The 15685-nt window shown below is 41.4% G+C and overlaps 1 protein-coding gene across 1 annotated transcript in view; it reads right to left on the bottom strand.

The window, feature by feature from the left end:
* The window catches only part of IL1RAPL2 (interleukin 1 receptor accessory protein like 2), a 1389708-nt gene extending 1374891 nt beyond the window's left edge, over positions 1 to 14817 (bottom strand). The window contains exon 1 of the mRNA XM_074323975.1: positions 13353 to 14817. The gene's annotated coding sequence lies outside the window, so the exon portion shown is untranslated. The remainder of the gene's footprint in view (positions 1 to 13352) is intronic.
* Between the last annotated feature and the right edge of the window lie 868 nt (positions 14818 to 15685).

Genomic DNA, 15685 nt, shown 5'->3' with positions numbered 1-15685 from the left:
TCTACAGCCTTGACAACACCAAGTTTTATTAATCTTTTAAAACTTCTCTAATCTGATAGGTGAAAACTATTAGTTTTTATTTGCAAAGTGAGTTTGTTGGTGTTCCTTCTTTTATAAATATTCTGTTCATAACTTTTCATCATTTTTCTACTGGGACATTTAACTCATGTGTAGAAGTTCTTTATATATTATGAATATCTAATGTCTACCCAGTGCTATGCACCTGAAACTAATATAAAATATTAAATATCAAATGTAACTGAAAAAATAATTAAAATAAAGATACTTGGAATTTTTAAAAAGTAAAACAAAAAGAATATCTACCTTTTGTTATGTGTCACAAATATTTTTCCTAGTTTGTTTTGTTAATCTTGATTATGGTATTTTTTTCCATGCAGATTTTTTTGAAGATCAAATTTACTAATCTTTTCCTATAAGTCATCAGCCTCCATAAAATTATTAGAAAATCCTCCTCAATCTTAAAACTGTAAAAATATTATGAATATAAACTATGTTAAATTATCATTAAATATATAAACCTGAAATATTTTCCAATATCTTTATGGCTCAATTTTTTACATTTAAATCTTTGATCCAGCTGAAATTGACTTTGATTTAAATAGTGAGTATAGATGTAGTTTATTAAATTTCCTCTGAAATGACTAGCCCTGCTGTCCTAACCACTTTTATTGAAAAACCCATCCTTTCCCCAAAAACCATGGATTTGAAATGCTTTTTTATCATGTCTTAAAATTCATAGTATAGTTGGGTCTATTTCTTTGAACACTGTTCTGTTACACTGATCTTTCTGTTTCTGCACAAGTTTCACCATATTTAATTACTGTACTTTCTAGTATAATTTATATGTAGACGGACAACTTCCTATGATTCTTCTTGTTCAGAATTTCATCTGGTATTTATTTTGGTGTTTGATGTGATGTAAATATCTAATTTTCCCTCAAATGGAGTCAACGTGACCCCTATAATATTACTAACTGATTTATGTTCTAAAAGGGAGGGACAGTGGCAGCCTCATGGCTCTGAGGACTGCAAATAACTGTGCATAAATCTATGAAAGTGTTCGCCTTTGTGAACATGTTTGTAGGCAAAAATAAATGTGGAGAACCATTATTTCATAACAGCGCTATCCAATAGAACTTTCTACAGTAATGGGAATATTCTATAGCTGCACTTTCCAATACAGTAATCACTAGCCATGTGTAACTGCTAAGTACTTCAAATGTGGCTAGTGTTATGTAATTATAATCAATTTAAATTCATACAACTGTATGTCTATTGGACAGAGAACTTCTAGAGCATAACTATTTAAAAAGTACTGCCCCATTATACTGCTTCATAACATTATTGGCTGGTAATAGATTTAGCAATTTCCTATTTAACCTGAAATTATCATTTAAATAGAGACTTTTAGTAAAATGCTAAGACTAACCATGAGCTTTCAATGGCAACTCAATTAAGTAAATATGTAATAGATGCCCACTGTATGCATGGCACTCTTCAGAAGAGAGAGAAAAGACAGCCTTTAAGAAGTTTAAACTTTGGTATGAGAGATAAACTGATAAAAATAGTAATAGTTTCAGCACAAGGTAAGTAACATAAAAGAGGAATCAGCAAACTGTCAAGAGAGTTCCAAGATGACATCATACAAATGGCAGCATGAGGTGAGCCTGTTCAAATCTCCCCTGGAATTTACAAAGAAATCGAACAGCTATAATTCCACAAAGGACTCCTTATGCAGCAGACAGACAAGACTAAGAGATGTGCAATTGAAATAATCTAAATGTGGGCAAATTGGGCGAGCAGGGAAAGAGGGAAGGGGGAAGTGTAGAGAGACAGGCCACAAAGGCCACAGGACCCAGACAGGAGCTCAGAGCTCTAAGTTCCCTGCATTCTGGAGCTATTGCAGTCACAGGAGAGGAAAGAATTTGGAATGCTAGTGCTCCCCTTATGGCCTATAGTCATGCCTGAGGGATCAGCATATAACATGGCTGAACCCTAAGAGCAAACTCTTCAGAACAAAGAATAAGGGAGGAAGGGGGAAAGCAGCGGTTTAAGCCTACACTGCTGAGCAGAGGCCAGAAGACATAGGCACGGAGCCTAGCCGATACCTCCCAATATCCCACAGCTCACCCCAACCCCACCGGCCCAGAAGTGGAACAATAGCAGTGTAAGATAAAAAAACAAAAAAACAAAAACAGAATATTTGCTGCTCTGAGAATGGCGGCTCATAGCCACAGACTCGCGGCTCACCTCGTTCAAGCAAAAGGGAGGAAGCCTTGGTGCAGGACTGGCTATGCTGGTGGTAGCCTCCATTGCTCAGAACCACCTCTCACAACCCATCATCAACCTGCCTCCATCTATATGGGCAAATCCCTGTAGGGGTAAACACAGCCTTTGAAACACACAGGCTCTCAAACTGATGCAGGAAGAGCTTTGAACTTCAGAAACTTTCCACATTCCCCCATGGAGGTGGTGTACTGTGACCAAGGCAACCTTCTACTAGAGGAGAAGCCTACCTTCCAGGGAACTGCCCCCCCACCCCAATTGGCAGAGAAGCTAGAACAGTGCAGAGAAAATATAACACTATGCATGAGAGAGAATAAAAGGCTGCAGTCAGAGAAAAAATAAAATATTCTACCAACATCCACTGGAAAGCAAAAGAAAGACTTCTTCCTATCAACCTGTTGCAGAACCGATTCCTGTGAATGCCTAGGAAGAGAAGTAATAATTCACTAATTGACATGAATAACCATTGTAACAAGGCAGCTCAGGAAGAAATGAAAAGCCTCCAGAATACAAAATTGTACACCTGAAATCTATGTAATTTTACTAACAATTGTCACCCCAATAAATTTAAAAAAAAAAAAATTAAAAAAAATGAACTTAAAGACATGGAAATATGTAACTTAAATGATAAAGAATTCAAGATTGCAATTCTGAAAAAACTCAATGAGATGCAAGAAAACACAGACAGGCAGTTTAATGAACTCAGAAACACAATAAAATAACAAAATGAACATTTTACCAAAGAGATTGAAATTTTTAAAAAGAACCAAATAGATTTTCTGATTAAGAATTCAATAAATGAACAATGAAATAGCCAGCTTAAGTAACAGAGCTGACCAGAGGGAGGGAAGAATCAGTGACATCGAAGATAGAAATCTGGAAATGACACAGATGGACAAAGAGAGAGACCTGAGAGTCAAAAAAAAAAATGAGAGAACTCTACAAGAACTTTCTGACTCCATCAGAAAAAGCAATATAAGAATAATGGCCATACCAGAAGGAGAAGAAAGGTAGAAGGGAACAGAGAATATATTCAAGCAAATAGTTGATGAGAACTTCCCAAACTTGTGGAAAGAACCAGATCCTCGAATCCAAGAAGGAAATAACACACCTAATTACCTCAATCCCAATAGGCCTTCTCCAAGACACACTGTATTGAAGCTGTCAAAAATTACTTACAAAGAAAGAATCCTCAAGGCAGCCAGGGAAAAGAAGACGGTAACCTCCAAAGGAAAGCCCATTAGATTATCATCAGGTTTTTCAGCAGAAACTCTACAAGCCAGGAGGGAGTGGAACCAAATATTCAAACTATTGAAAGAGAGAAATTATGAGCCAAGAATAAGATATCCAGCAAAAATATCCTTTAGATGTGAAGGAGGAATAAAGACCTTTCCAGACATACAGAAGTTGAGAGAATTTTCTAACACATGACCTGCACAACAAGAAATACTGAAGGAGGCTATTCAACCTGAAACAAAAAAGCAAAAGAATACAAAACCATTAGTGGTATTATGAGCAGACAGAAGCAGGAAATGGCAACACGTACACCAATAGGATAATATACACTTAAACATAACATACAGGGTAAAGAATGAAAAAAGAACACTTAAAAAGGAAGAAAAAGACAACTTACTACTGCAGTGCAGAAATCAACTCAAAGCATACATATCCATAATTTGTGACAACCAAAACACGAAAGGGGAGAGAGTAAAGATCTGTATGGGCACACGGGAATGGAGAAAGGACATATGCTGAAGAAAATGGAAAACTCTAATTATCAAACTTTGTCTTACATAAACTTAACGGTAACCATTCAAAAAACAAAACAAAATCCACCACTGAAATATATAACACACACAAAAAGAAGAAATAGAGGGGAAAATCATAGAATATCACCACACTAAAATAAGGGACAGCAACAAAATGGCAAAGAAACAATAGAGACACCAACCTACCAGAAAACCAGAGATAGAATGACAGGAAATTCTCATATATCAATAATCACCCTAAATGTAAATGGACTGAACTCACCAAAAAAAAAAGGCACAGAGGAGCAGACTGGATCAAAAAACAAAAAACAAACTCAACCATATGGTGCCTCCGAGAGACACATCTCAGCTACAAGGATAAGTACAGACTCAGAGTTAAAGGGTGAAAACTGACTCTCCAAGCAAACGGTTTCAGAGACAATCAGGTGTACCTATACTGATATCAGATGAAACAGACTTCAGGATAAAAAATGTAACAAGAGACAAAGATGGACATTTCATAATGATAAAGGGGACTATACAACAAGACATAACAGTCATCAATATTTATGCACCCAATTAGGGAGCACTGAAATATACAAGGCAACTACTAATAGAACTAAAGAAAGAAATTGACTGAAACACAATCATAGTAGTTGATCTAAATACATCATTGACAGCTATGGATAGGTCATGCAAACAGAAAATAAATAATGAAACAGCAGCCCTAAATGACACATTAGATAAAATGGACATAATTGACATTTATAGAGCACTTCATCCTAGCACATGAGACTATACATTCTTTTCTAGTGTACATAGAACATTCTCAAGGATAGATTATATATTAGGACACAAAACTAGCCTCAGCAAATTTAAGAAGATTGAAATCATCCCTAGCGTATTCTCTGATCACAAGGCTTTGAAATTGGATATCAACTGCAAAAAGAAAGCAGGAAAAACCACAAATATGTGGAGATTAAACAACATACTTTTAAAGAACGACTGGGTCAAAGAAGAAATAAGAAGAGAGATCAAAAGGTGCATAGAAACAAAAGAGAACGAAAATACATCATTGCAAAATTTTTGGGATGCAGCAAAAGCAGTTTTAAGAGGGAAATTTATATCACTACAGGCCTATCTCAAGAAAGAAGAAAATCCCATATAAATCACCTCATGCTACACCTGAAAGAACTACAAAAAGAAGAACAAAGGAAACTCAAAATCAGCAGAAGGAAGGAAATAATAAAAATCAGAGCAGAACTAAATGAAATACAGAACAAATACACAATAGAAAAAATTAGTGTGACAAAGAGCTGGTTCTTTGAAAAGATTAATAAAATTGAAAAACCCTTGGCTAGACTCATTCAGATAAAAAGAGGAAAGACACAAATAAACAAAATCAGAAATGAAAGAGTAGAAGTTACCGTGGATGCCACAGAAATACAAAGGATCATCCAAGAATACTATGAAGGACTATATGCCACCAAATTCAATAACCTAGAAGAAATAGTCAAGTTCTTAGAAACATATACCCTTCCTAGGCTGAATCATGAAGAATCGGAAAATCTAAATAGACCGATCAACAGTAACAAAATCTTTCCAAAAGCAAAAGTCCAGGACCAGATGGCTTCATTAGTGAAATCTACCAAACCTTTAAAGAGGATCTAATACCAATCCTGCTCAAACTCTTCCAAAAAACTGAAGAAGAGACAGTACTCCCTAGCTCATTTTATGAAGCCAACATTACCCTGATACCAAACCCTGGTAAGGATAACACTAGAAAAGAAAATTACAGACCACTATCTCTGATGAATACAGATGCAAATATCCTAAACAAAATTCTAGCAAATCGAATGCAACAACACATTAAAAAGATTAAACATCACGACCAAGTGGGGTTCATCGCAAGGGCACAAGGATGGTTCACATACGCAATTCCATCAATGTGATACACCACATAAACAAAATAAAGGACAAAAATAATATGATTATATCAATAGATGCAGAAAAAGCGTTTAACAAGATACAACATCCATTTATGATTAAAACACTTAATAAAATGGGTATAGAAGGAAAATACCTTAACCTAATAAAGGCCATAAACCCTCAGCTATTATGATAATCAATGGTGTAAAAGTGAAGCCCTTTGCTCTACATTCAGGAACACGACTGGGCTGCTTTCTATCACCTCTGCTTTTCAAATATAATATTGGAAATCCTAGCCAGAGCAATCAGACAAGAGAACGAAATAAAAGACATCAAAATTGGGAATGAAGAAGTTAAATTGCCACTTTTTGTAGATGACATGATGCTATATATAGAAAACCCTAAAGACTCCACCATCAAGCTATTAGAAATAATAAACGAATACAGTAAAGTTGCCAGCTACAAAATCAATACACAAAAGTCCATTGCATTCTTATATACTAACAATGAAATCTTAGAAAAAGAAATCAAAAAACAATTCCTTTTGCAGTTGCAACAAAAAGAATAAAATACCTAGTAATAAACTTAACCAAGGATGTGAAAGACCTATACACTGAAAACTATAAGACATTTTTAAAAGAAATTGAAGAAGACACAAAGAAATGGAAAGACATTCTGTGTTCATGGATTGGAAGAATCAACATAGTTAAAATGGCCATATTACCCAAAGCAATATACAGATTTAATGCAATCCCCATCAAAATCCCAATGGCATTTTTTAAAGAAATAGAACAAAAAAATCATCAGATTTGTATGGAACCACAAAAGACCCTGAATAGCCAAAGCAATCCTAAGAAAAAAGAACAATGCTGGAGGTATCACACTCCCTGACTTCAGCTTGTACTACAGGGCAACAATAATCAAAACAGCATGGTATTGGCAGAAAAACAGACACACAGACCAATGGAATAGAATTGAGAACCCAGAAATAAACCCACATAAATATGGACAGATAATTTTTGACAAAGAAGCCAAAAACATACAATGGAGAAAAGACAGCCTCTTCAATAAATGGTGCTGGGAGAATTGGAAAGCCATGTGCAAAAGAATGAAACTAGACTGCTATCTGTCACCATGTACCAAAATTAACTCAAAATGGATCAAAGACCTAAACATAAGACTTGAAACAATAAACTGCATAGAAGAAAACATAGGTACCAAACATATGGACCTTGATTTCAAAGAGGATTATATGAATTTGATTTCAAAGGCAATGGAAATAAAAGCTAAAACAAATGAATAGGACTATATCAAACTAAACAACTTCTTCACAGCAAAAGAAACCATTGACAAAATAAAGAGGCAACCAACTGAATGGGAGAAGATTTTTGCAAACAACGCCTCCAATAAGGAGCTAGTATCCAAAATATATAAGGAACTCATACAACTCAACAACAACAAAAACCCAATTAAAAAATGGGCAGAGGACCTGAATAGATGTTTTTCCGAAGAGAACATACAAATGACCAACAGACGTATGAAAAAATGCTCAACATCACTAATTGCCAGAGAAATGCAAATAAAAATCACAATGAGATATCACCTCACACCAGTTAGAATGGCTATTCCAACAAGACAAATAGTAACAAGTGATGGGCAGGCTGTGGAGAAAAAGGAACACTGTTGGTGGGAATGCAGATTGGTGTAGCTGCTATTAAAGGCAGTGTGGAGATTCCTCAAAAAATTAAGAATAGAATTACCACATGACCCAGCAATCTCTCTCCTGGGTATCTACCCGAAAAATCTGAAAACATTTATCCATAAAGATATATGTGTGCCACGGTTCATTGCAGCTTTATTTACAAGATGTGGAAACAACCAAAGTTTCCTTCAATAGATGATTGGATAAAGAAGATGTGGTATATATACACAATGGAATACTATTTTGCAATAAGAAAAGATGAAATAGTGCCATTTGCGACAACATGGATGGATCTTGAGATTAATATGCTAAGTGAAATAAGTTAGACAGAAAAAAATCGAGAACCATATGATTTCACTGATATGTGTTACACAAAACTGAAAACAACAAAGAAACAAGACAAACAAATGAAGAAACAAAAACTCGTAGACACATTCAATAGTTTAGTGGTTACCAGAGGGTAAGGGAGTAGGGAGTTTGGTAGATGAGGGTGAAAGGAATCAAATATATGGTGATGGAAGGAGAACTGACTCTGGGTGGTGAACACACATGTGATTCATAGATGATGTATTACAGAATTGTACACCTGTACATATGAAACCTATGTCACTTTACTAACAATTGTCACCCCAATAAACTTTAATTTAAAAAACAATGAGAGAGTTCCAAGAAGGGAGAAATTATTTTGGCTATGGGGCATGAAGAGAGGTATTAGCGAGGGCAGCATGGAAGCAGTGGAACTTAAACTTCTTCTTGACTATGGTTCATTCTCAACAGGCAGAGAAGTAGAGATGTGAGGGGAAAGAGGAAGACACTATTTTAAAAGAATGGCATAAGCAAAGGTACAAGGAATGCATAACAAAGGATAACAAAGGTTAAAATGGACAACGATGCATAGACCAGTCCAACTAGATCATCGTGTGAGCTGGAAGGTAGTGAAAAATAAGGTAATGAAAGGTCATGAAAAATACAGCTGACTAGGTAGGCTGAGGCTAAATTTCACAGAGCCTCAGGTTTGTGTCCAAAGCATCTGGTCTTGATGTTATAGCTACCGTAGTTGGGAGAGTATGAAGTCACTTTAGTGTTATCTGAGCTCAGAATCTCAGAGCAATAATAGATTTATGTCATCAGTAAAATAAATTTTCCCAATTTACTTGTATTAACTTGGGAAAACCACTTAAATATTTGAATCCTTTGTTCCCAGGATATGTAATTAAGAAAAATCACTCAGCTCACAAGATTATTTTGAATATTAAGCAAGATACAGAAAGGAGGAAAGCATTTAACAAAAGTATAAAATAAACGCAACATAAGCGTTAAAATTTCATAACACAGAGCAGTGATTCAGATGTTTCCTAGATGTGTGATACACACCAAGTAGGCCAGGACAAAGTAACCTATTCAGGCATAGTAACAGACTATAAAGAAAAAGACTCTCAAACACAACCAAAATGATAATTTTTAAAAGGTACAATTTCAGCAGGTAAATGGATAGGAGACAACACCTCACTTGAGTCCCTGAATGTTTAAAGGATGATAGAATCTCTGGGTTAGTAGTAACAAACGTCATCTAGTCCAATCTCCCAAATCGGATGCTTGAACTCCCACCAAATGTTTGGCCTGGCTATACGCATACCTAGAGTGGTAAAGAATATCCTAGGGTTACAATGCAATCTATTTAATGTATCAGGCATCTCTAATTGTTAGAAATTATTTCAGATTCAATAGCACTCCACATTATTAAAATCCACTGACTAGGTATCCAACACTTTAAATAAAAAACTAAATGGGCTTTAGGAAGATTTGTCCTAATATAGGGTATATTGAATTGGAGTACAGAAAAAAAGACAACACGAAGAGGCTTTTATAGCAGGTTCTTCTTGTTCAAGAATCCAGGTCAAGAATCCAGAGGACCTAGGAAAAAAAAAAAAAGAGAATCCAGAGGACTTGACAGGGAGTGGTAGCAGTAGGGATGCAAAGCAGAAAACCTATTCCAGAGAAAGAACACAGGGAATTTAATAAAAGACAGGATGCACAAGGCAGGAATGGATGAGGCATGCAGGAATCACAGATGAATGACATTGGTGTATGTGTGGGGGGAGGGGGTCAAATTAGTGTTTGAATACATTTTCCATGCCAACAAAATACCCAGATAGAGGACTGAATGAAGGTAGGTAAAAAGCATTTTAGAACTCCAAGGGAAGACAAGGTATAGCTACATGAAGAGCTGAGATTTAAGGGAGAAAAATAAAGCAAGCAAGAAGGCTAAAGCCAGGCTCCTTTGCACAAGGAATGCATGTATTTAGGTTAGTTGATCAAAGATTTGGAGCCATGATCATGGCCCCCAGAGAGAAACTGGCTCACGATGAATTCATGCCAGTGCTTCCAATCTCACTGTGAGCCAGCCCAAAGACAACCAGCCCAAAGAGTTTGAATTAGTGATGGCTTTGGCCAAATGGACCCATGAAGTACATCTTTCATCAGGCCTTATATTGGCTAGACATGTTTTCCTTTGGCAAATCCCTTGGCACTGACAGCTCTGAGTCTAAACTTAGTAAAAAAGTTTTATTTTCAAGTTCTAGCTCAGGATAATTAAAACACATATTGTACATTCAGCATTTATCTTTCTCCACCAAGCTGGCTCTGATCACAACTTCCTGATATAGGCTCAAGAGAAAAATCTCAGGGGTTAAAGGGTGAGGGCGGCTGGTTACAGCTAGAAACCAGCTGTGAGAAGCTCTGTTAGCCCACACCTTGAGGTTTGCTAGTGATTTTTCTTTTATATCTTGCTACAAAATAGATGAAATGGGATTTTTAAAATTTCTTTCACTTGGTTACAGCGCATTTTAATCAAGGAGCTCTTCTTCTATCAGTCCTGGCTGCCAACAGGACTGCCATGGCTACAAAAATATCCAAGTACAAGGTAGAAAATGTGTTTTTCTCCTTTAAGTTTCATCAGACTGCAACAACCTGTCACAGAATCCACTCGGGCCATCAAACTGCACACAGTGATGACTTCATTTAAGTAACAGATGTGAATACACAATTCTGTTTTACCAAAGTATACAATCATTTCAACCATATTCTAACTTATTTCACTTTCCCAGCATTTCCCCTTCTTAAATAGCAAATGTTTTGCCCTGAGCCACTTCAATGAACTATATACAAACCAACATATTTGATAAAGTGAAGATTATTGCTTTAAACTGGAATAGTCACTTCATAATTCATCTCTTTTATAAGGTTGGGATCTTTAGTATATGTCTTCTCAAATGGTTTTGGACCTGTGGAGACATGCCAGGTGGGTAATTTGAGCTCTTCTCTAGATAGCCACACCTGGCAAGCAGCATATGCTTATAAGGACTTTATCACCATGTTGGCAAACACAAAAGTTCTACTCAATTAGAGAATCTTGTCTCAGGAAATGAATGGGTAAATCAAGAATCAGACTTGATTTTACCTGTAAAAGCCACAGTCCAGAGGTACCTCTATACCCTCCCCCCCATGCCTGACCAGTGCCCTTCGCCTCTGCATAGAGAGGTCCTAGCAGTAGAAGCCTCTTGGAAACTGGAAATGGCCTGATTGCTGAGTTAAGACCACTCAGTAATCTCTGATGGCAGCAGAGGCTTTACCACAAAGCTGGCTTAAACCCCCAACCCTACTGCTCTGAATGCCTGTCCTTGGCCTATCCGGCAAAAGCAGAAGCAGCCCTGGCTGGCAGTAACAGAGGCAGTTTTGGTTGCCTCTTGTCCTTTCTTCTGACCAGCTGGGGCAAGAGTGGGCTAACGGAGCCTTTAGTGCCATGCAGCTTTTCACCACATTTAAATGTTTTCTATTTAAACCATCTTCTTCCACTGCAGGTAATTGCGGGCTGTGTAAGCCAAGACAGCCCCAAACTGAAGAGCTGAAAAGGTGAGCAGGGAGACTTAGAGCTGGAGCCACCGCAATCCGTCCAGCCACCGTGCTGTCAGGCCCTATAGCTGGGGTTGCTAGGCTGAGGAAGACTAGAAAGGAAGGAACGGTTGCAGGTAGGCACTTAGCCCTGAGGCCTGTGCTCAGGTATACCTAGGAATTTCACTATCCCTAGGTCCCAGGGTAGTTGCCTAATTGCTGTGTGGGGAAGCAAGGAGCGCTGAGAAACATGCTCTGAACAGAAAGACCCGAAGAAACCAAAACGCCTGCGACCCTGTTGGCAAAGAGCCCAGTAGCGCTGCATGGAGCACTGGCACACACCACTTCCCCTAACACCTCAGGGAGAGCCTGTGAGGGAGTGGGCATGGCGGTCTGGGGTGTTAGTGGGAAAACAGTCCCCAGTCCCTCACACCTCTCCTGGGCACTTAACTAGTTCTCTCCCAGGGGCCCTGCAACTAAGGTAGCCTTCCTAAGCAGAACATGCCCACTGAACTTGCAAGACCTCAGGGTCATGTCCTTTCCTCCCTCCCTCCTTCCTTGCTTGGGGTCTGATCCCCTTTGCTGTGTGTTTAATAATCTACAATTTGTCTCCCCCTGGCCAGGAAAAGAGAGAAGGATTCCTCCTTAGACGTCTACAGAAGGTGAGATTGAATGTAGAGATGGAGGTTAATTATTCCTGAATAGACTTCCCACCCACCCCCAAAAAACCCACCCACGGTAGGCTTCAGAGTAGCTTTCAGTGGAGAAGTACTTTCCCAGCACTTCATCCCAGCCACAACTTTTGTGGGTGGTCTGGAGGAAACCTTAAAATACCTGTTTACTAATGTCTCTCCCCTAAGTCCCTGAGTCACAGAGATTGGGGTGGTGGTGGCTGCAGGTACCAGGAGAAACCCCTGCAACTGAGAATTATTGTCGCACACACTTCCTCTTTGCCAAAGCATTTTTCTTAAATGACTGATCGGGACAAATCAAGCTGGTTGCTCCAATCCCGGGCCCAGAGCAGCAAGGTGGGTCACACGCAGTAGCTGTCCCTCCTCTCCCTCTCTGGGCTTCCTTCGCAAGTAGTCTGAAGCGCAACGTGGCGCGACTCAGTCCTCTCCCCTGAGCAATGGTTCAGAAAGGGTCACTCAACTTGAGAAATTTATGTGGGGAGAGCAGTCAGGACATCCCGGGGTCTGTGCTGGGGTCCCTTCAGGTTCTAAGGGCAGGTGGACAGATATGGCTACAGATCGCCAGCGCTAATCCCTTGTCCCGTGCTGGCTGGGAATCTCCAGGAGTGGGAGCACATTGCTGGGGAACCTCTTGCTGCTCCGCTCAGGAGCCGTCTTGAGCCCCATCCCCGCGCCGGTTACTCTCCTGGATGCCGGCAAAAGTGTGGGCAGAGTCAGAGGGAAGAGCCCAGTGGGGAAACAAAGTGCTTTTCAAGCTACAGAGCCCGCGGGGCCAACCGCAGTGATCACAAAGATCCTGCCGCGGAAATACAACACACCGGCTCCTCATCACCTGGCAGACGGCGCGCGCTCCTCCTCTGCAAGGAGCCCCTGAATTTGGAGCTCTGGTCCCTAAACTTTCTGGGAGAGCTGAAGGGAGAGAAAAGAAACTGGCAAGCATTTCCAGGCGCGGGCACCAGGGCTGCAGGAGAGGTAGAGCCCTTGTTGACTGCAGCCTGCCTGCTCCCTGCTGTCACCTGAGAGCCTAGCAGTTCTCCCCTGGCCCTTGCCAGCCAACTGTCCGGTTCTGCGAACGGGCATTACCTGTCTGAGTCTTGCAAAACAGCTGGCGACGTCCAGCCGACCTCACGCATGCAGTTCCATATCAGGCGCTGGGCCGCGCGGTCCAGGGCGAGATGGTGAGCCAGATTCCAGAGAGCGTTGGCTCGAGCTTTCCCGGTGGCAATAGAAGCTGCCCAAAGATGGGAAGGGCTGGAGGAGGCGTGGGGAAGACGACTTCTTCTAGAGCAGCGGCCAGAACAGCGCCGCCCGTTTTCTCCACTCCCTGTCCTAGCCAGAGAGTGTGCTAGGAAACTTCTCCCCGCCCAGGGAAGATTTCTAGAGTTCAGCAGAGCTCCTGTGGAGTTTAAGGGAAGCTGGACAGGCAGAGCTTAAAGAAGCTTCCTAAATTTCTTGGGCCCATCGCTAGAACGACAAGTGCCGCCTCTTGGCTCCGTGACCAGACTCTCCTATGTCGCCTGCTTCCCAGCCTCTTCGCGACTTTACTTCGGAGCAGCCTTGCTCCAGCCGCACCTTGCCTTGGCCAAATTGTGCACCACTGAACGCAGGCAACTCAGCCTGTGGCCCTCGCGCCCCGCATGAGGCAAGCACGCCCCAGGGGGCAGCAGCCCTCTCGCCCTGATGGAACACCAGCGGCAGGTGCGAACTCTATCTGCCCGCCTCTCTCCCCTCGGTTCACTGCTCCAGCCTTTCCCGAGAACCCTCTCCAGCCAGTGCTCAAAAAGCCCACAAGTCTCCCAAGCTCCGAAGAGGGAGCGGCATCCGGGAAGTGCGCTCCAGGCAAGCCTCACAACCTGCCACCGCTGCTGCCGCCTCCAAAATATGCCTAGAGTGGGGATAAGAAGGTAGTGGAAATCACCTCCAGCTGCGTCTCGGTCGCTAACTGTCTGGTGTCTCCGGGCTGAATGATTGCACCGGGGAGGAGGTGGGGATAAGAGAGAACCGCTCTGGCGCGTCACGAAAAAGGGTTGCTGCTGCTCCTCCTCCTCTTCCTCTTCCACACCCCTTTGAATTTGGGAGTGCGGGGAGGGGAGGGAGAGTGGAAAAGGCTGCCAACCCTGAGTCCCCCATCCCCTGGTTGAAAAAATAATAAGCGCTTCCCTCTCACCTTCTCGGGAAAAAGATAGTCGTCCCGGCAGCGCCGTCTAGCGTCGGTACCAGAGGAGGCCCGCATACAGGATTGGGGTGAGCGCGAACATGAGTGCGGACATGAAAAGCCACTAAGCAAAGTTTTTCAGCTAACCTGGTCCCCAATTCCACCAACTAAACAGGTATCTAGTTCAGCCAAGAATCCACTTGTTTGGATCCCTCCAGGCCAGAACTTATAGCTATTAAACTCAGCCCACCTACTTGTAGCCATAGTGCTAGATTTCTAGTGACAGACAGCTGCTGTCTTCCATCCCTCCCACGTTAGAGATCCTTAAGTCTCAGTTCTCCAGCCCCGCCAATCATACAGTGGGCGCGGAGGGCCCTGGGACCCCAGTATGAGCTCTGAGATGGAGTCTGGGCGGCAAATCCAGGCAGCAAAGCCTAACCATGACTATTCATGCCTCGCGCCTGAGGTTATCCAGCGATGCTCCTGACCACCCGCTCCCCAAGGTCACTCAGCCCGGAGCTCCTCTCTTTAAGAATGATAGGGGAGAGAGACTATAACTCAGAAACTGTCAGAGTCTGGATTGAAGAGGATGAGGAGTCCTGTTTCCAAGCCTTGTTTCTCCCAGAGCATTCTGCTGGGCTCACCGGCGCCTTGATGATTAACACACTTAACAGGATTGCTCATTTAACGGGTCAGCTGAGCGCTGTGCTCCAACATTTGCTGCTGCGCTGGGCTCCGGTTAATTTGTCTTTCTCTGAGCTTTCTCCAGCTGTTCTCCCGAGGCTTCTCCATTTCTCTGCGATAGCTACACAGAGAGAGAGAGGGAGGGAGACAGAGACTGAGAAGGAGCAACTGAGCGCTCCGTGCTGCTGTGCAGCCTGGACCCGCTACTTCACATCCTTGGCCACTTAACCTCGGTCCACCATCCACTTAACTTTTAAAGGCTGAGCTTGTGCACAATTAAAGTCACTCTCCCTCACTCGCCTCCCATGCAAGTTTATGTGTTCTTTTTCCCCCGTGGACCATCTCACCCATCAAATCCCATAAAACCCTACCCTGGAAATTTCCTTCTGCAGTTGAGGTTAAGTCAGGGAATCTAGAGAGGTCAGGTGTAGGAAAAAAGGTCCTTTAAGGCAGGAACCGATATCATGTTACCCTCCCAGGTTTTTGTTGTTTATATGGGGCGGGGGATGGGCTGTGTTTTTGAAATGGAAGATATCCTGCAGTTTGTGCTTATTTTGTAACAGCTCTTCTTTTCACA

Source organism: Rhinolophus sinicus, chromosome X (assembly GCF_036562045.2).
Source record: "Rhinolophus sinicus isolate RSC01 chromosome X, ASM3656204v1, whole genome shotgun sequence".
In the NCBI taxonomy this organism is placed as follows: domain Eukaryota; kingdom Metazoa; phylum Chordata; class Mammalia; order Chiroptera; family Rhinolophidae; genus Rhinolophus; species Rhinolophus sinicus.
This window is presented reverse-complemented; position numbering and strand designations above follow the sequence as displayed.